Source organism: Bos taurus, chromosome 2 (assembly GCF_002263795.3).
Source record: "Bos taurus isolate L1 Dominette 01449 registration number 42190680 breed Hereford chromosome 2, ARS-UCD2.0, whole genome shotgun sequence".
Classification (NCBI taxonomy): Eukaryota; Metazoa; Chordata; class Mammalia; order Artiodactyla; family Bovidae; genus Bos; species Bos taurus.
Window position 1 is genome coordinate 60,796,976 of NC_037329.1, and position 19,097 is coordinate 60,816,072.

The window sequence follows — 19,097 nt, forward strand, 5'->3', positions numbered from 1 at the left end:
CCAGACTCAGGACCACTGTCCCTTTTTCTGAGAGGTTTATCCTCTACTTGGGCAAACAAGAGAGATCCATAGGAAATTCAATAATGGAGTCAACAATGACACAAGAGCTCACAATAAACATGGAAAAATGAGGTTGATTCCCAAGAAAGTGCTGCAGATAATGAGGGTAGAGGGAAGGATAAATATGCCAAAATTCACTGTGGCCACTGCCTAATCTACACATTTAGATTAAACATGCAATCAGCAAAACAGACTTTTCCGTTTCCCTCAGGCAGATGTTTCAGAAAAACCTCCATCCTACAATTCAGCCATAAAAAAGAATGAAATAATACCATTTGCAACAACACGGATGGACATAGAGATGCTCATATTAACTGAAGTTAGTCACTTAGTAAAAAAGAAAGACAAGTAAATAGACAAATACCATATGATATCACTTATATGTAGTGTCTATTACATGACACAGATGAACTTAACTATGAGAAAGATACAGACTCATGGACAGAGAGCAGACTTGGGATTCAAGGGGAAGAGGTATGGCAGGGGTGTGGACTGGAAACTTGGGATTAGCAGATGCAAGCTATTATATACAGGATGGATAAACAACAAGATCCTATTGTATAGCACAGGGGACTATATTCACTATTCTGTAATAAACCATAATGGAAAAGAATATGAAAAAGAATGTGTGTGTGTGTATGTAACTGAATCACTTTGCTGTACAGCAGAAATTAACACATCACTTGAAGTACACTTCAAGGAAAAAAAGGAAAACCTCTACTCCTTTCCCAAGCCCCTGAACCCACCCCCCACATATACTCACAACTACCCAACTCCACTCTACATAAGGACCTCCCCTTTCACATATACATTCTCTCTCTTTCTCTCTGTCTCTCACATACATACACAATTATTCTGTAGGCTTTTCAATGAAATGGCTCCTACCCTGTGAACTATATCCCTTTGAATTTCTCCCTACTTTGTCCTTGTTGGGTTTGACCACCATTGCTGCTGCTGCTGCTGCTAAGTCGCTTCAGTCGTGTCTGACTCTGTGCGACCCCATAGACGGCAGCCCACCAGGCTTCCCCGTCCCTGGGATTCTCCAGGCAAGAATACTGGAGTGGGTTGCCATTTCCTTCTCCGATGCATGAAAGTGAAAAGTGAAAGTGAAGTCACTCAGTCGTGCCCGACTCTCAGCGACCCCATGGACTGCAGCCTACCAGGTTCCTCCATCCACAGGACTCTCCAGGTAAGAGTACTGGACTGAGGTGCCATTGCCTTCTCCATTACTAAAAGCCAAATGCTTCTTTAGGGCACGGCTGCTATTCATTCAATATTCAAAGTGAAAAAGCAGACTTGTCCCGTTTGACCTCAAAAGGTAGATGTTGGGATGATAAGACTTGGCTCAACCTCCAGCAGGACGTAGAGCAGGCAATGCTGCCAGTGGTGGCCTGCACCATCTTAGCAAGTGATGAGCTCTTCATCACCAGCAGAGTTCAAACCAAAGAGTGACACATACCCAGTGAGGATGATCTCAGAGCCTGACCTGAGTCCTCAACCCAGAGAGTCTTCCCTATGTGATCTCCAAAGTGCCTTGTCAAGGAAGAGAGACTAGAGCTGGGTCATGGCCATCAAGTAATAGATAAGAACAGATGACCAAAAGTCCTGGGACAATGTGATGGGAAACAGCACAGGGGTCAAGACCATTTAGGGAAAATGCAGACACGTGTGTCTGAATGAGAGGCTTCAGAAAGATGATAACCAGGAAATGACAAGGAGAAGTTAGTTGTGGATTCAGTTTTAGATGACTCAAATGCCAAGATTAAAACGTGTGGATTTTGTCTTCAAGGCCATTGGTTACAAACTGGTAGCCAAAAGATGGCTTTTTACTTGAACTGCCCAGTTTTTGCAAAGGTATTTGGTCCCAATGCAAGCCATTTAAAGCCTAGTATCATACATTCAACAGACTTTACACATTTATATTACCTGCCATCCACTGTGACAGCTGCAACAGATGATGATAAATCACTGGCGATTTTCAAGTGGAAAAGTGGAATGACTACAGTCGGAGGGAAATCAGTATAGCAGGAATGTGCAGGTAAGATTTGAGGCAAAGAAGCCTCTAATCTTTTTCCACTGCAAGTCCAGACAAGAGACACTGGGCCTAAACCTGAAGAGTGACAGTGGGAGAGGAATGAAATAGAGATACAAGACAGGCCCAAAGGAATAGGTGATGAGAGAAGAGAAGTGTTCATAAGGGGAAGCTTTTACTGTGTTCAAATCTCCGTTCACCTGAGATAGGCTGTGTGACTTAGGGAAAGTTACCTAACATCTATAAGCTTTGCTTTTCTAATACATACAATGGGGATATAATGGTCTATCCTGCAGTGCTGTTGTAAGGATTTGTAATAATTTCTATAAATCCACATAAACTTCCTAATACAGACCCTGCCACACAGTAAGCATTCCCTAAATAATAGAACATTTTATTGCATATGATTATTAAAACAAGATTATGTGATTATGTGTATACATGTATGTGGTATTTAACAGATTGAAAGTAAGAGAAGTCAAAAATTACTAATTTTAATACAAATTTGAGGAAAAGATGCATACGTAAGTTTTAGATATTTTGGACCTGAAAAATAATGGCTCACAGGATATATCCAAGTGAAATTATCTAGTTGGAAACTGACAATATGCACATGCATTTGAGGAAAAGCTGGACTGAAGCTTCAGATTAATTGGGGAGGTTTGGGCTGCAAGTAACCCCAAACTCAAACTGAGTAGGCTTAAACAATTCCCTTCACGGGCAGTCCAGAGGTAGACAGCTCAGGACTGTTTATTTTGAGGATTCTGTGGTACCAAGATGGATCCAGGTTCTTTTCATCTCTCTCCTAAGCAGCCAAAATGTGTCAGTTTATCTCCAGACCTGCTATCCTCATGGTCACAACATGGCTGCAGCCATTTCAGGGGTTACATCAAGACAAGACAAGGAAGCCACTCTTTTGAATGAGAGAAGAGATATCCTCCAATATATTTGCCCTCTCTTCTCTTTGACTAAATTTGGGATAAATTCTCTTCCCTAAACCAATCATTAGCAAGAAGACGTGGACTCCTACATTTGGCTGGGAAGTAATCTGGATTTACCTCCTGAGTCAGGGAGGGGAGGAGTGGACACTCAGATAAAAGACAAGGTTGGCTTCTGGATATCAGGGTCTCACCAGTTTGCATCACTGCCCGAGTCTTGGGGTCCAAAGCCTAGGCAGGAGACTCTTCAACTCTTCTCACTGTCACATGACTCTTGCAGAAGACAGCTGCCTCTGGCTGTGGACCCTTTCTACCTCCTTCCCGGCATCTGGGTGTGTTAGTCCTTCTAAATAAGATGGCTGTGCCTCAGCTCCTCCAGGCACTCAGAGTGAAGCTGTGGAACTAGCTCAATGGAGCAAGAGGAGAGCGGTGGTGGTTTCTCACTTCCCAACCACCACCTGCAGCAACCCCTCTCTGGCACTGTCTTTGCAAAACCAGGATGGATTGGATCCACTACACAGACTGTCTGAACCTCCCCACTGAGTCACACAACAAGCAGGAAGCCTAGATTGGCTGGTTGGCTGGCAGATGGTGGCAAAGGGTAGCTGCCAGATGGTGGAAGGTTGCCCAGTTGCCAAGAGGAGCAATGAGCCAGGGTCCTACCAGAACATAAGCCCTTTGTCTCATTGATCCACATGACAAATTCACTTTCAATCACATATGATTTCTCCCCTTATGTAAGGTCCTCCTTGTTAATGACTGACCGGGAGGTGGCAGCTGAGAATTGGACAATAGGGATGGACACCTGCAGTTCTCCAGATGGAGGGAAGGGAAGGAGCCCAGAGGAACTTGGAACCCACACCTCTCTCTCACTGAATAGTAAACTCCAGTCTAAAAAATGCACCTGAGAAAGATCATTAACCCATCTCCCTATGTCTTGCAAGGTCTGAATCTAAGTCATCTTAGAATGACAATGTTATCTTAAAATGTTCATGAAAATACCACAAGCCTGCCACCAATTCCCTCGGTAATGAACACACCATCAATGAGACAGTTTACTTTGAAAGTTCAGCCCACTGGTCCCCAAGCTTTCACAAAAGGTCCCTAGAGAAAATCCATCCATCAGTTTTGCCCTGCGCTGGGCCAACATTTTTAAAAAGTATTGCTCCCCAAACAATTTTTCCAACAACAATTAATTTCCTCTCCTATCTTATCTGTTGAAAAGTTATTTTTAATGGGGCATGTAATAAAAACCACCAATGGCTATCATGAAACCTGCATTAAGCATTTTTAAATTTTTTAATTTGATTAAAATTAAAAGCACACATATCAAAAGTGTATTGCTCAATTTATCTTTACAAACTGAACATAGTCACATAACCAGCACCCAGATCAAGAAACAGAACAGCATCAGCAGCCTTGACCTCCCTTCCAGTCACCATGCTTCCCCTACTCAACCGTAATCCCTATCCTGACTTCCAGGGTAAATGGTTCTTACATGATGTATTCTTCCCCTGTGGCCACTTTCAGTCAACGTTTGATGAGATCCATGTTGCTGCTGCTGCTGCTGCTAAGTCGCTTCAGTCGTGTCCAACTCTGTGTGACTCCAGAGATGGCAGCCCACCAGGCTCCCCCGTCCCTGGGATTCTCCAGGCAAGAACACTGGAGTGGGTGGCCATTTCCTTCTCCAGTGCATGAAAGTGAAAAGTGAAAGTGAAGACACATAATTAAAGGTCGTTCATCCTCAGTGCCTAGTGCATAGTCTGTGCACAACAGCAACAACTAGTGTGCTGCTGTTGTTCAGTATCTAAGTTATGTCTGACTCTTTGTGACCCGTGAACTGCAGCATGCCAGGCTTCCTTGTCCTTCACTATCTCCCAGAGTTTGCTCAAACTGATTTCTATTGAGTTTATGATGCCATCCAATCATGTCATCCTCTGTCTTTCCCTTCTCCTCCTGCCCTCAATCTTTCTGAGCATCAGAGTCTTTTCCAGTGAATCAGTTCTTTGGCATCAGGTGGCCAAAGTATTGGAGCTTCAGCATCAGTCCTTCCAGGAAATACTCAAGATTGGTTTCCTTTAGGATTGAAATCAGGTATTGGCTATTTTGAATAGTACTGCTCTGAATCTTCTGGTACCTCTCTTTTGAAGAATATATATGAGAACTCTGCATCTGGTGCCCAGTACTCTGGCAGAGGGATTGCTTGACTTTGGTAGATAGATTCTGCTACACAGTAGACTCTGCTAAAGTGGTTCCATTAGACATTATAGATGTTTGAAGTATGGAAAATAACTAGTAGACACTACAACCACTTTCATGGATCCCTTCAAAGTCTAAAGACAACAGTTAAGAACTTCTACTTAAAAGAAATGTATGCCTTGTTCTGTCCTCAGTGAAAACAGGTAACAATTACTATTCCTTAGAAAATTATTCCTCACTTCAATTATTTTGACACTGTGATGAAATCCTCTCCTAGCCCTGTTACCCGCAAGACTATGAAAACTTTCCTCACAAGTAACACCCATTTGAAGGCTTTGTGCTCACCTAAGCCCTCTTTGGAGAAGGCAATGGCACCCCACTCCAGTACTCTTGCCTGGAAAATCCCATGGATGGAGGAGCCTGGTAGGCTGCAGTCCATGGGGTTGCTGGGAGTCGGACACGACTGAGAAACTTCACTTTCACTTTTCACTCTCATGCATTGGAAAGGAAATGGCAACCCACTCCAGTGTTCTTGCCTGGAGAATCCCAGGGACAGGGGAGCCTGGTGGGCTGCCGTCTCTGGGGTCACACAGAGTCAGACACAACTGAAGCGACCTAACAGCAGCAGCAGCAGCAAGCCTTCTTCATGTGATGGGGACTATGATGCTCAGAGCCTGATGCAATCTCAGTGGGCATTTGGAGTGACTTCCATAACCACATCATCTATAACACACAACCCCTCTCTTCAGTGTCAGGGAGAAAGGGAGGCATGGCGGATGGGGCAGAAAGGCACACAATTTGGAGTCCACAGACCCAGGTCTGGACACAGATTTGGCCACTCTGGTATAAACCTGGGACATGCAACTAACAAGGATAGTTGTCCCATCCCATGCATGAGTCTACATTTAACATTATTTTTCTAAATCCAGCATCTCCCTTCCTGGTGGAGGAAAGAGGCAATCACAGTGAAATCTATATTGCTAGCTTTGCTCATAAGGCCCCACTTGAACTGAGTTTCTCCTGACTTTGTCTCCTCCACCCTCTCCTTTGCTCCCCAGTTGTGTGGGTCCCCTTTCTGCCCCCACACACAGCAAGTATGGTGACTTTTCAGAGCCTTTGCTGGTGCTGGTCCTTCTGCTCCTAGTGCTCTTTCCTATGATCTCCATATGGCTGCCTCTTTCTCATGGGTCAGGTCTCAGCTTAAACATTACTGCCCTCCCACTGCCCTCGCTTGGAGTGCTCTTCACTGATAAGCTCTCACAAAGCAGCCCTTCCCCAGCCATTCTTTATCCCATTAGCCTACTGAATGTTCTATAAGCAGATGGAATTCTGTGACATCATTTACTTACATATCTACTGCCCTCCACAACTAGAATGAAAGATCCATAAGGATAGTAATGATGTTTCTTAACCATGACTCTATTCTCCAGCACCTAGCATAGTCCTTGACACAAAGCAGGCACTCAATAAATATTTGGAGAATGAATGATAGAGGGCCAAGTCAAAGAGGGTGATGGTCCAGACCTAGCTACTATTGACTGCGTCCGGGGAAAAAGAGTGAAAGCTCAGGTCCCACTCATTATCATTAGATACCCTTTCCCTCCTGAGCCCAGAATGAGCAATTGATCATCGCTGACCCCTGAACTTGGCACTAAAATGCCTATTTGTTTGAGGACCCAGCAACTCTCTTACCTCATTTCAACAAATCAATGTCATGAACCTTCCATTCTGCACAAATTCGTGATGATACCTCACAGAGAAATACCAAGACACCAAGAAGATTGTTTCACTAGTCAAAGTAAAAACTGTCAGCTGTGGTCAATGCAAACCTGGAGCCTGAAGGCTCTGCAACGCCAGATGCTGTCCTTTCCAGCTCTGTGAATGAAATCTGGGCACCAAGACACGATCAAGGGGAAATCGGCCCAGGCGGACCAACCTTATGTGATCACAGGACACCATATCTGCCCAACATGGTGAGGGAGAGAAGCACAGCTGTGCTCCTTGTGCCAACTGGCCACAGGCCAGCAGCTTCAAATGACTCTGACAGCTTTACCAGTAAGAAGGAAGGACTTCATTGGTCGGAAAAATCCTCAGATTTAAAAAATCCTATATATCAGTGGTTTTGTTTTTTCCTGAAAGTGTGAGCTTTGCAGGTATCCACTAACATGTTTTGGCTTTGCTAGCTTCAGTGCTGGTCAATACTTGCAAATGGTCCAGAGAGAATGTGAAATAAGGAAGATATGGAGAAGCTTTGAGTCTTCATCAAACAGAAAACTTCAATACTCAGGTTGCAAAATGATGCAATCAACTCTAACAGACCAGAGAACCTTAAAGTTGGCCTGGCCCAGGCCCTGACATGGACTCAAAAATGAGCCTTGAATACCCTCGATTATTCATACCTTTGATTCTAAAGCACCTGTTACAACCCATCACTGCACTGGAAGCCAAACGCCCAGATCCCATAGGCCTCAGAAAAGACCTCTCTCCCATCAGAACATAACTCTGCCTTCCCTCTCAGCCAAATCCACTGCCTTAGGCTCTCATGTCAATGTTTAACCCAGTCCCAGGTGAGGAGCCCAGACAGATCGGAAATCATCCACACCCACATCCCATCAAACCAGCTATTCGGAGCTCTACGGAGCTCACTGTAGTCAGGAGGTCTGGCTGAATCCAGTGAGGACTGACTGGGAACACCCTGTGGGGCCCCAGAAGCACCGGGTGAGATCTTGGCTCATGGTCCTTGTGCAACCTTGGGGGGTGTGGTGTGTGAACACAGTCTCTATTTGACACAGTTAGCCTCTATTCATGTTTCTACCTCAAACACTCCCAGTGGGAAGATGGTCAGGCTGTTTGGTTGGGCAGGAGGAGCACAGATATCAGAAGCTGAGGCCCTGGGGGCTCATGAAGCCCACCTGGGTTTCTAAAGCCTCAGCTCTGCAGAGCTGCAGTGAGCTGATGCATGCAACTGGGCTTGGCTGGTAGGCAATCTGGCCAGAAGCAAGCACAGGAATGTTAAAGCCACAAAAACAAGAATGAGGAACCCAGGACAGGAGCCTGGAATGAGCCTGGAGGCCACAGCAATTACTGTGGGCCTCTAGTGAGCCCTTTTAGATCCTAGGCTGCCTCTGTAAATGGCAATGACTCGACAATGGTTCTTTAGAGAACTCGGATACTGAAACCTTTGGATTAGATCCACTTTCCCAGGATCACAGTTTATACTCTTATGATGGCATAGTGTTCATTCAGTGACCTAAAAGGGCTCTAGGTCAGAGAATGTAAAAACAAATGGTATATAGCTCACAGATGAGGTGTTGTTTTTTTTAATGTGAATATTTTGGGCCAACATTTTACATTGAGAAATTGCACATAGAAATTCATATTTATAATCTCTCTTGAGAAAGGCAAAGATCTGACAAAAGTGAGCTTACCATCCAGCTTGGCAACACCTGGCCAGAGCTCAGAGCAGCCTCTTAACTGAGACCATGGGCTCTAGGTTGGTCACCATCTACCTGGCCTGCTTCCTCATTTAAGCTGCTGGCCCGGCAGGAATTTGAGTTTGAGACCTCTGAACTCAGCACTTAATGCTCCACACAGTGGATGCCTGTGTAGCGGGGTAACATGAACTGTGGCAGTAGTCAATGTCATAGCCATTGTCCTGGATGTGTTTGTCGAGGTCTGTTGATTCTATGTGGTACAGCACCCATTGCAGGGAAACAAGATAAAGAATAGATCTTCATCGCATGAGGTTTAAGCCAACGGAAAGATCAGCACAGGTTGATTTTGTAAAACACTGCAAAAATTCAAAGTGACAATGATTGATGGAGCATGGGACAGGAGGCTCCATGATGAAAGCGGGAGATCATAAATTGGAAGTTCATTGCTCACTGTCACTTGCGGAATGAAAGATGCAGCCTACAGCCACTGATAAGAGATGGACAGAGGCAGTCAGCCCCTTTCTGGGTTTTAGCTGTAAAGTCAGAGAATACCCATACAGAGGAGAGTCTCTGACCACTTGTCAACCCAGGATAGCTCTTAGAGGGGCAATTTTTGAGCACCTGGTGTGTGCTGGCATTAATGAGGCCCTTCACCTACTATGGTCCATAGAAGAGGCAAATATATTGACTTGGAGTGTGGGCTGGTAGTTGGCTGATTGGGTTCAAATATTGGGCCCCATGCCTCACAAGCTGTCTGCTCTTGGATATGCAAGCTCTTTAAAATTTCCCTTTCCCAACCCATAAAAAGAAAAATTGATGGAATCTACTGTATTTTTGTTAGGAGGATTAAAGTGTTAAGCAGAGTAACTAGCTTATAGTAAATACATAGTAAGTATTAATAACTACTACTATTATTACTAAGCTTCTTTTTATAAAGTGAGGAAACAAACTCAAAAAGGGTAAGCAACTTGCCTCAGATGATCATAAGTCAAAGAACTGTTACTCACACTTAGCTTCATCTTCATAAAGATGACTGTGGTTCTGGTACCTTCCTTCCAATGACATCTTGGGGCTTCTTGAGCAAATAGTAGAGATCCTAAATGAAAAAGAAAGAAAGAGTTTGGGTAATGCCTTCAAAGCACAGCACTAAACCATTCCTGCTTCTGGAACTTTTTTCCCCTTCAGTCCAATTGTTCCACCCATCAGTGAAGCCATTTTCCATGCACAGGTTAAGCCCAATTCTCCATGGAAGGACAATGTCATCCATCCCAGACACAAGTCACGCTTAATAGAAAACAGCAGGACAGGGTCATCTGCAAAGCTGCTTGCAGCTCAGCCAGTTCTCCCACATGGAAGGCGAGCTCACTGCCACTCAATCCCACATCCTGGACGTTCTCCAGGAATGAGTGACAGGTCCTGCCATGTGGACAATCAAAGGCATGGGGGCAGTGGGAATGGTAAGAGAGATGGAAAAAAACATTAGGGATGAGCAAATGCCAGACAGATGGCATGGCCTCACTGCAGGTGGCTAAGAAACTATAGCAGCAAGCTGGCTAAATGGGCATACACACCGCTGAAAGGACCATGAGAAGGGCAATGAAGTCAAGTCCCAAAAGGCACCAGCCTGGCAAAGAACAACCACAGCCAGGAAACTAAAGGAGATGTTCCTGGACCAGTGAAGAATCAAACCCCAGTGGTATGAGCACCTTGGGAGGATGGCAGGGGGAATATGGGGCAAAAGTGGAATAAAGAGGAATACAGACACAAATTTAGAGTAGAAGCCAGAAGCCATCCTGGCCAGGTCTAGGAAAATCACGAACAAGAGACCACTAACACAGGAATGACAGGCAGGTTTGTTGTTGTTTAGTCACTTAGTCATGTCCAGTTCTTCACAAAACCATGAACTGTAGCCCACCTGGCTCTTCTGTCCATGGGATTTCCCAGGCAAGAATACTGGAGTGGATTGCCATTTCTTTGTCCAGGCAGGCAAGGTTAGGTAGACTAAATGAACTAATACCAAAGGATCTTCTGATGTCTCAACAAGGATGAGGACCAGATGGGTTTCTACTGGAAGCAGTCACCGTCCCATTTCTCAGAGACGCCATTGTAAATGGGCATATGCACATATATACAAACACATGTATGGGTACATCCACACACGTATATATTCTCAGATATTTAAAATAGAATTGGACTTCATATATTGAATACATTATCCAATATTTTTTGACTCAACTGAATCAAGGATATCTGTCGCTGTCTGTGAGTTGATTGCTACAGGATCATTTTAGTGGCCTGTTGTATTCCATCATAAATATGAACCATAACCGACTCAGCCACTCTCTACTGAAGGGCATGTGTCATGGGGATGTATGGTTTTTCACTGTTATAAGCCAAACAGTTATTATTTCCTCAGGATTAATTCCTGGATGTAGAATTGGTGAATCAAAGGGCAGAGAAGATTTTAAATCTTTTACCACATAAGAAAAAGGGGGTGTGGGGAAAAACTAAACTACTTTACACTCTCATCAGCAGTATGAAAAGGCAGTTTTCTATATACCCGCCCCAATGCTACATGTAGTATCATTACTTTGCCAATTTTCTAAGTAAAAATGCCATGTCATTTTTCTATCTGCAGTCCTCTGCTTACTACAGAATGAACATTTTCATAAGTGTGTCCATAACGATGTACAAGGTTATTCCCCCTAGAGGAAGATGTTATTGAAAGGGATGGGTAAAATCAGTTGGCTGGCTGCTCAGACCTGGCCTCAGAGAGATTCCTTCTTCATGCCCACAGGTACTATCATGGATTCAAGGGGCTGCACCTCAGCTTTAAAGATGCAAAACCTGACTTCTTGTTCACCCAAATGTGTTCTCCCTCTGGGAGCAGATGTTTGCTAAGAAAATTTACAGGAGATGCGTTGTTAAACCAGGATGCCAATTTATCAACTTACAATAAAGAAAGAAAATCTTTCCAACAATGGAATATTCATGTCTGATAATTAGGGTACTCCCTTCTGGAAAACAAGAATCAGAAGAATCAGAAGATTACTTGATGAATAAACACATATCCCCAGAAACAGAGAGGAGCAGTGAGACAGCAATTCTAAAGACCAGAACACATGTGCAGACAGAATTCAGTCTCTAGCTCCACATCTCTTGAGGACAGGTCCTCTCACCCAGCCCATCCAGAGACCCACGCCCCTCCCAGACATGACCAGGACAGGGTGATGACCCAACTAACAACTTCAGTCCCAGGCACCTCCAGCTCTAACCTACAAAGTTAATCAGTCACACAGGCCCATGGGCACAAAAACCAATAACTTCCATTGACACCCTGAGCTAACCTTCTGGGCCAATCAACCAACAATCAATACCCTCCCTCTGTCTCAATCCACCTCTTCTGCCTATTCTCTCTAGCTCTCAGTCTTTATCTCAGACTCTGTCTTTCTCTCCTTCGCTCTCTCTTTCTCGCATACACTTTATTTCTTTGTTTACTCATACTGTGGTCCAAATGTTTTCAATTTTGCTTTAGCTGTCTTTTGTCACATGAATCCTTTGTCTTGCCACCTTGTATCTGCCTGAGACAACCGACTGGTTCGCAAATTAGGATGCATGTACCCTGGAGGGTTCACCAAGGTTGGCGGAATTATACTTGGAGCCAGAGGATAAAGATGGCTTATCTGAGAAAACTCATTTTTCTAAATGTTACATAATTTAAAACATTTCAAAAGTAGATATGTGGCAGAATACAAAATGGATGAGTTTTTCATAGCAAATATAATTTTTGAAAAAAAAAGGAGATTCAAAGAAATTCCATATTGCCTTTGGTTTCTGATGAAACCTCTAACCAGTCCTCACCCTCATACACCCACTCTCCATCACCCGATGGCTATGCAGCCATCCTCTGTACCTAACGAACACTTTGGTGTGAAAGTTTAGGAAGCACTAATAATCCATTAGGGTAAAGGATGAGAGCAAATATCAGACTGGAGGTCTGAGGTCAGGGAGACCTGGAATAGACAGACCTGAAATCAGATAGACCTGGGGTCAGACCTGGCTTAAAAAACAGCACACGCTATATTAGTTGGGTGCCTTCAAGTGAGTTATTACTACCCTGAGCTTCAATTTCCTCATCTACTGGGATAATAACAAATAATTGATGGAATGTTTGATCATCATGAGAGTCTATAAAATTAGCAAAACTGATATTTAAAAATTGACTTGTAACCCATCTCAGCTTAGCTCTTGATGTTCTGCTGATCATTTCTGCTGATTATAGAAAATGTTTAATCCTTCAGCATAAGATAATTTGGTCTCTTCTAATTCAAGGCTTACTTTGGGGGGTAAAGATTGACTTAGACTCAAAGTTCACCCCTCAAACTTCTGGGAAGCATCTGGATACAAGGGGATTCTTCATGGTATTAAAATGGTGTGGTGTCCATCTAGTCAGCCCCCACCTCCTTCTGCTGGGGTTCATATCTATTCTGGTCTGTGTTGGAATGGTTCACGCCAGCTATAGCCACAACCTGGACCAGCAAGAGGAAGACAGGCCTCCCTGTTCTATACCTGGGTTGATCTAATGTCTGTGGCCTCTGCTACTGTGCCTTGTTCTAGGTGGTGCGCTGAATTTCCAGGCAGCAGTCAGCTGTCTCCCAGCCTTTCAGCATGCTGACCCTCAGTAAGGCAGCCAAGGCTCCCTGTAGTTGCCTTGAGGGGCACATGACTTCCAGGGCATTCTCCTTCATGTCTCAGTCAAGCATGTCCCAGGGCAGCATACTAGCATTCACTCCTGGGTTAATGCTCACACTTTCTCCACTCAAGGGGCTGTGTCTCTGTGAAGCCTAGTTGATGTTTCCCCAGGGATGGGAGCAGCTAGAACCCAGGACAACTCGGCCATTCATGAAGCAACTTCCTGCTTTATCCCCTGACAATGAAATCAGCCTCCAACTCCAAGAACAACCTCTAATTCCCAGCAGGATAGGACCTTTGAGATCAGCTATTCAAACAGCTTTTGAGCATCAAACAAAAGCTGTCACATTTTTACCAGTCCAAGAAGAATGCGATAAACAAAATTAAATACAAGTCCTGGTGCTCAAAAGTGAAATAGCTACTGACAAAAAAGGCAGACAGAGAACACTTATAAACTTGAAACATATACAAATCATGACTTGGATTTGACTCTTATCCCTAAGTATCATGAGAATTAACTAATGTTGCACTCCTGGAGAATATAAGTGATATATAAATGCTAAACAATTTACGTTTGCTGAATCACTTAGGATGCGTACCAAAATACTATGCAATACTGATCTTCTAGAAGATTAATCCTCCCAAAAGCAAATGACTTCCAAAGTGGCTTGATAAATGACAAGGAAATAGCAGTTTTATGACTCTCATACTGATGTTTTGTGCTATAATGGAACAAATATTAAAAGAGAAAAATCTGTTAATATCTCAGGATAATATTATAGAGTCTGGGTAGCAGCTCCTGGCTTTCTAAAGAAAGCCATACCAATCAAACCTTTCCCTAAAGACACTGACACAGGAAGAAATGGGTTTCCTATTTCGGTAAACATTTTGTGAGCACTTAGACACTGGTGCTATGCTAAATATTGGGAGCACAAAGTTAAATAAAGTGATTTCTGCCCTGGGGTTACTTGCCCTCACTTGATATGTTGCCTCCACCCTCTATCTTGACCACTGGCTCCATCCCTGGGACTCTCCCAGTCTCCCCCAACTCAACAACCTGGCAGTTAGCCTAACCCCATCCTCATCACTCAAATGCTAAATCCAGTGAGTCACCAAGACCCAAGGTTCCTCCCTTGTGGTTGAGAGTTGCCTCTGGGGTGATAACTCCCCCTTCCTTCCAGGTTGCCTTTGCAATGGAGAAGGCTCTGAGGCACAGAAGCAAAATGGACCCAAAGCTGTCTTCCATAAGCCATGGCTGAAATCTCAAGCAGACCCAGGGTGGTGACAAGGGGCACCCAAGTATCTTCTCTACCAGTTATGCTACTCAAGGAGGACCACGGAGTAAGAAAAAGATGAAGGGAACACTCAGGTAAGAGACAGTAAATATAAGGAGGGATGGAGAGAAAAACAGAAGGATGGTAGGAACAGGGACAAGGAGGTTATGGAAAAGGGAAAGGAAGAAGTCCAGAAGTCAAGTGAGCAGGAGCTGTTAGGACCCCAGAAAAAGCTCAACCCTTCTGCTGATGAATGAAGAGCAGAGAGCAGATTTTTAGACAAATGAGACAGTGCCACCTAATGAAATAGTGTCAGGAGCTCTTAGAGGACTCTAGTATATGTCCAAGCAGAGTTTTTAGTAATGGAGGTAGGAATTAGGAGGGCATTGAGAAACAAAGTTGAGAAAATTAGAAAAAGAAAAAAAAATGACACTGGATTTCACTCTGAAATATGGTCATATTCTGAACAGAAGTATCTGAGAATCTTCAATTCAAAGTCAGCAAACCCAAGGAAGGACAAGCAAAGGCAATGACTTATCTTGTATGTCCCACAATAATTGGCAACTTCTGCTGCTAGAGTGTGCTTCCTGCAATGGCTGGTCTGAGATTCCTAATGTAATATGACCTGGGGGTAAGTGGGGAAGGCAGCTGGCACCTGGAAGTTCTCTCTTCTCCAAAATGGCCTTTCTCATCAGCTCACAGATGCCTGCAGCTCCAGTTTTGTTGGTAGAAGGAAAGAAGTGAGTGGCCAGATGTTGAGTGCTAATCCCATGCTAGCTCTATGCCAGGGGATTCACATACATAACAGCCTTTGAGGTAAGGATGTCTAATCCCCATTTTACAGATGAGAAAATGAAAGCTGAATGGTTAAGAAACACTTCCTATTTCACATAGCTAATAAGAGGCAGAGCTCCAAGCCGAGCTCTGTTTTTCTGCACCAATGTCCCCAGTCTTTCCCCTGCCCCATGGAACAACGCCATCATCCCTAAAAAGAGTCACAAGATTTTAGATCTCAGTAGCTTTGCTCATTCACTCAGTACACGGCTATCCAGCACTTTGTTGGCTTCATTCATTCACCAGGTATTTACAGAGTCTAACTAATGTGCCAGGCACTATGGTTTGGGGAAACCATGGTAAAAGACCCAGAAGTGATCCCTGTGCCCTGGTGGGGAAAAAGGACACAAAACAATTAAATAAAAGAATTACAAATTGCAAATTGAAATGTTCTATGAAGGAAATGAGGGCTTCCCAAGTGGCACTAAAGATAAAGAACTCTCCTGCCATGCAGGAGACATGAGACACAGGTTTGATCCCTGAGTCAGGAAGATCCCTGTAGGAGGGCATGGCAACTCACTCAAGTATTCTTGCCTAGAGAATCCCATGGACAGGGCAGCCTGGCGGGCTACAGTCCACAGGGTTGCAAAGAGACATGGCTGAAGCAACTTAGCATGCATGCAACGCATGAAGGAAATAATAAGGAGACTGGAACAGAGAGAACTAGGGGAAGGTCGGCCCACATGGCCCACACTGATACTCAGGACAATCTCTGTTGAATGAGAGCACACACATGGAAGGTGGTGGAAAGGGATTCCAAGTATCAGAAATAATTCATAAAAAGATACAGAGCATGAAACAGGCTCACGTGACTGGATAGTGGTGAGTGCAGAAAGCAGGGTGGACAGGCTGCTTGAGAAACAGGTGGGGCCCCATTCTGCAGAGTTCTGTGTACTCTTCAGGGACTCTAGGTCTTGTGCTATGTGCAAAGGAAGCCATGATGGATTACACTTAAAGGAATAATGTCTTTAAAAGATTTGTCTTTAAAAGATTCTCTGGCTGCACATGTAAAATGGACTCTTGCAGGCCAACAGCAGAGACAGGGAGAACAGTTAGGAGGCTGCTGTAGCATTCTAGAAGAGACCAAGATGGCCTAGATTAGAGTGGTGGCAACAGAGGTGGATGGAAGTGGCTGGCCCTGAGATTGTCTGGAGGCTGAAGCAAAAGGACTTGCTCACAGATCAAATAGGGCTAGTGAAGATGGACGGCACTATCCAGTTTCTGCTGGAGAAATTACAGGAATAATGGAGTCATCAGGGAGATGCTTTGGCAAGCGAAGATGAACAAGTTTTGATTTTGAGCTCTTGGTTTCTGAAATTGGACTTATCCAGGAAATATCCAGTGGGAAATATCTAGTAACAATCCTCCTCTGTGAGTCTGGGACTCAGAAAAGAGGCCAGTTCAGGAGATATCAATGTTGGGAGTTGAGAGAATGAATAAATATGGAGAAGCCCAGGGAAGAAGCTGGAAACGAGAGATAAGTGCAGGAGGAAGAGGAAGCAAAGAAAACTGAGGAAGAGCGGCCAGTGATGTTTTAGGGGAAATAGGAAAAGAGGAGGTGAAGGAAGCATGGAGAGATACCATCTTAAGGGCTCTGCTAAAATTGCTGAGAGGGGAAGAAAGACACAAGAGAGTAAAGTAACAAATAAGAATTCTCATCCCAGAAGAGTTCATAGTCTGATGAGAAAGACCAATATGATTGATGAAGGAATAAAAAAGTTCATGTAACATTTATTGAGCACTTACTATGTGACAGGAACTAAGCTAACTGATTTATATGCATGATCATTAAAGCCTCCACTGACATCAGAATCATTATAATCTTCATTTCACAGATGAGAGAACTAAGGCTCAGAGAGAGCTCTTAGCTCACAAAGGTCACAGAGTCAAGTAAGGGGAGAAGCGGGATTTGAAGGTAGGCAGTCTCTGGGATCGCACAGAGTCGGACTCGACTGAAGCGACTTAGCAGCAGCAGCAGTGTGATTCCTAAGGTGCACTCCAAACCACAAAGGCATCTGCCTCTAGCTGGGAACATATACGGGTGGCCCATTCTCTTATTCCTCTCTTTGGCTCTTTCCAGCCAAACTTACTGCTCTTGCTTATCTCATAGACATCCTTGTTTGGGACCTGGGATGACTCTTTTCCCTGCAGTGACCTTGTCCAATGTGGTGATGATGCTGAGAGGCAGGTCTCCAGGCACTGAGATTTCACAACCCCCCCCCCTCACAGCTACAAGGTTTCACACACCTCCACCCCCTCACAGCTTACCAGGACCCTAAACCTTGCCCCAAATCCCCATAGATGCCCCAACTCTAAAATCTGGCCCAGGAATACATAATTTTCATTTTAAACCAGACACAGATCAGATCAATCTCAAGTACTTTGGATGTAGGTTGACATGGCAGAGCGGCAAAGGGAGTAATCATTGCTGATAAAACTGAGAAAATGGAAGAAAAAGCTCTTTTAGCTTAAATTGTTTCCTATAAAACAGTTTTGAAGGTAAAAGGTACTATCTTCTTGTCAGTGTCAACATTTCTCTCACTGGGTAAGTGAAATTATGTATTTGTCAATGACGAAATCTCTCCAAAAGAGAGATGACATTTTGTTTGGTTTCTGGCAAGGAAAGATTGGGTCTGATGAAACTGGTAACTATACAGATGCATAAAAGAACATTTGCATAGGAGGCAGGCAAACATCACACCACTTCTTCTGTGTTCAATGAGTATATGCCCAGAACTCTTAAACCTTGCCTATCCTAATTTGGCTCAATTGACTTGATGAGTATTTTTCACTGAATTTCTACCTGTTGTTTGGGTGAAAGATAGCACCAGAGACTACATGCTACTGCTTTCTGTCACCTATATTCCAAACTCACTGCTTGATTGTCAGCAGCCAATATTCAGATACATGTCTTTACTCTCTGCCCCATAGCCTCGAGCAGTGCCACCTTGCTGATCCAACCAGAACCATAGTCTAAGACCCACTGATCTGAGCTCAGTTGTATCACAAAATCAAAACTAGATTAAGAGATGCCTGATCCAGCATGAGAAGATATTCAAGGCTCCTGAGCTGCGGAGGCATTGGTTTTTCAGCGGCACTTTCTCCCGCTCTGTGTGACGAATGGCACACCCACTGAGCCCATGAGAGTTAATGCCCTCACCTCTAAGTGGGAATCCTTAGGACCTACAACTGCAGAAAGGAATCAAAGGAACTGCTTTGAAGCGTTGAAAGCAACTCCCTCCTATAGGAAATAATCAATGCCCCTTTATTTCATAGTTGCAGGGCTGAAGCCTTCAGTTGCTTAGCATCCAGTGTGAGCTTGTGCCCAGAAAGCCAGAAATGAGAAACAGAAGCAGAAGCACAGCTTGTGCACACATCAATATATCTGGCCTTACTAGAACTCTCTAAGATATTAAGGACATTTTTGTCCTACCTTAGAGTACAGACCTGATGCTGTCTTTAGATTTTTTTCATGGTTGATTCTTCTCAAACTAACAGTTGATCTAAGTCATGGGCACATTTTAGAAAGATGTAAATGTGGACCTCGAACCAAGCTAAAATTATGCATGTATGAGAGGCAGAAAAGGCTGGGAGAAACAAGTTCAGAAGGAAGAGTTTAACAATTTTCATGGAT

At 44.0% G+C, this 19,097-nt stretch overlaps 1 long non-coding RNA gene across 1 annotated transcript in view; it reads right to left on the reverse strand.

Moving 5' to 3' along the window:
* The window catches only part of LOC104971235 (uncharacterized), a 61,581-nt gene that overhangs the window by 33,322 nt on the left and 9,162 nt on the right, over positions 1-19,097 (reverse strand). The window contains exon 2 of the long non-coding RNA XR_804895.4: positions 9,671-9,759. This is a non-coding gene — a long non-coding RNA (uncharacterized lncRNA). The remainder of the gene's footprint in view (positions 1-9,670; positions 9,760-19,097) is intronic.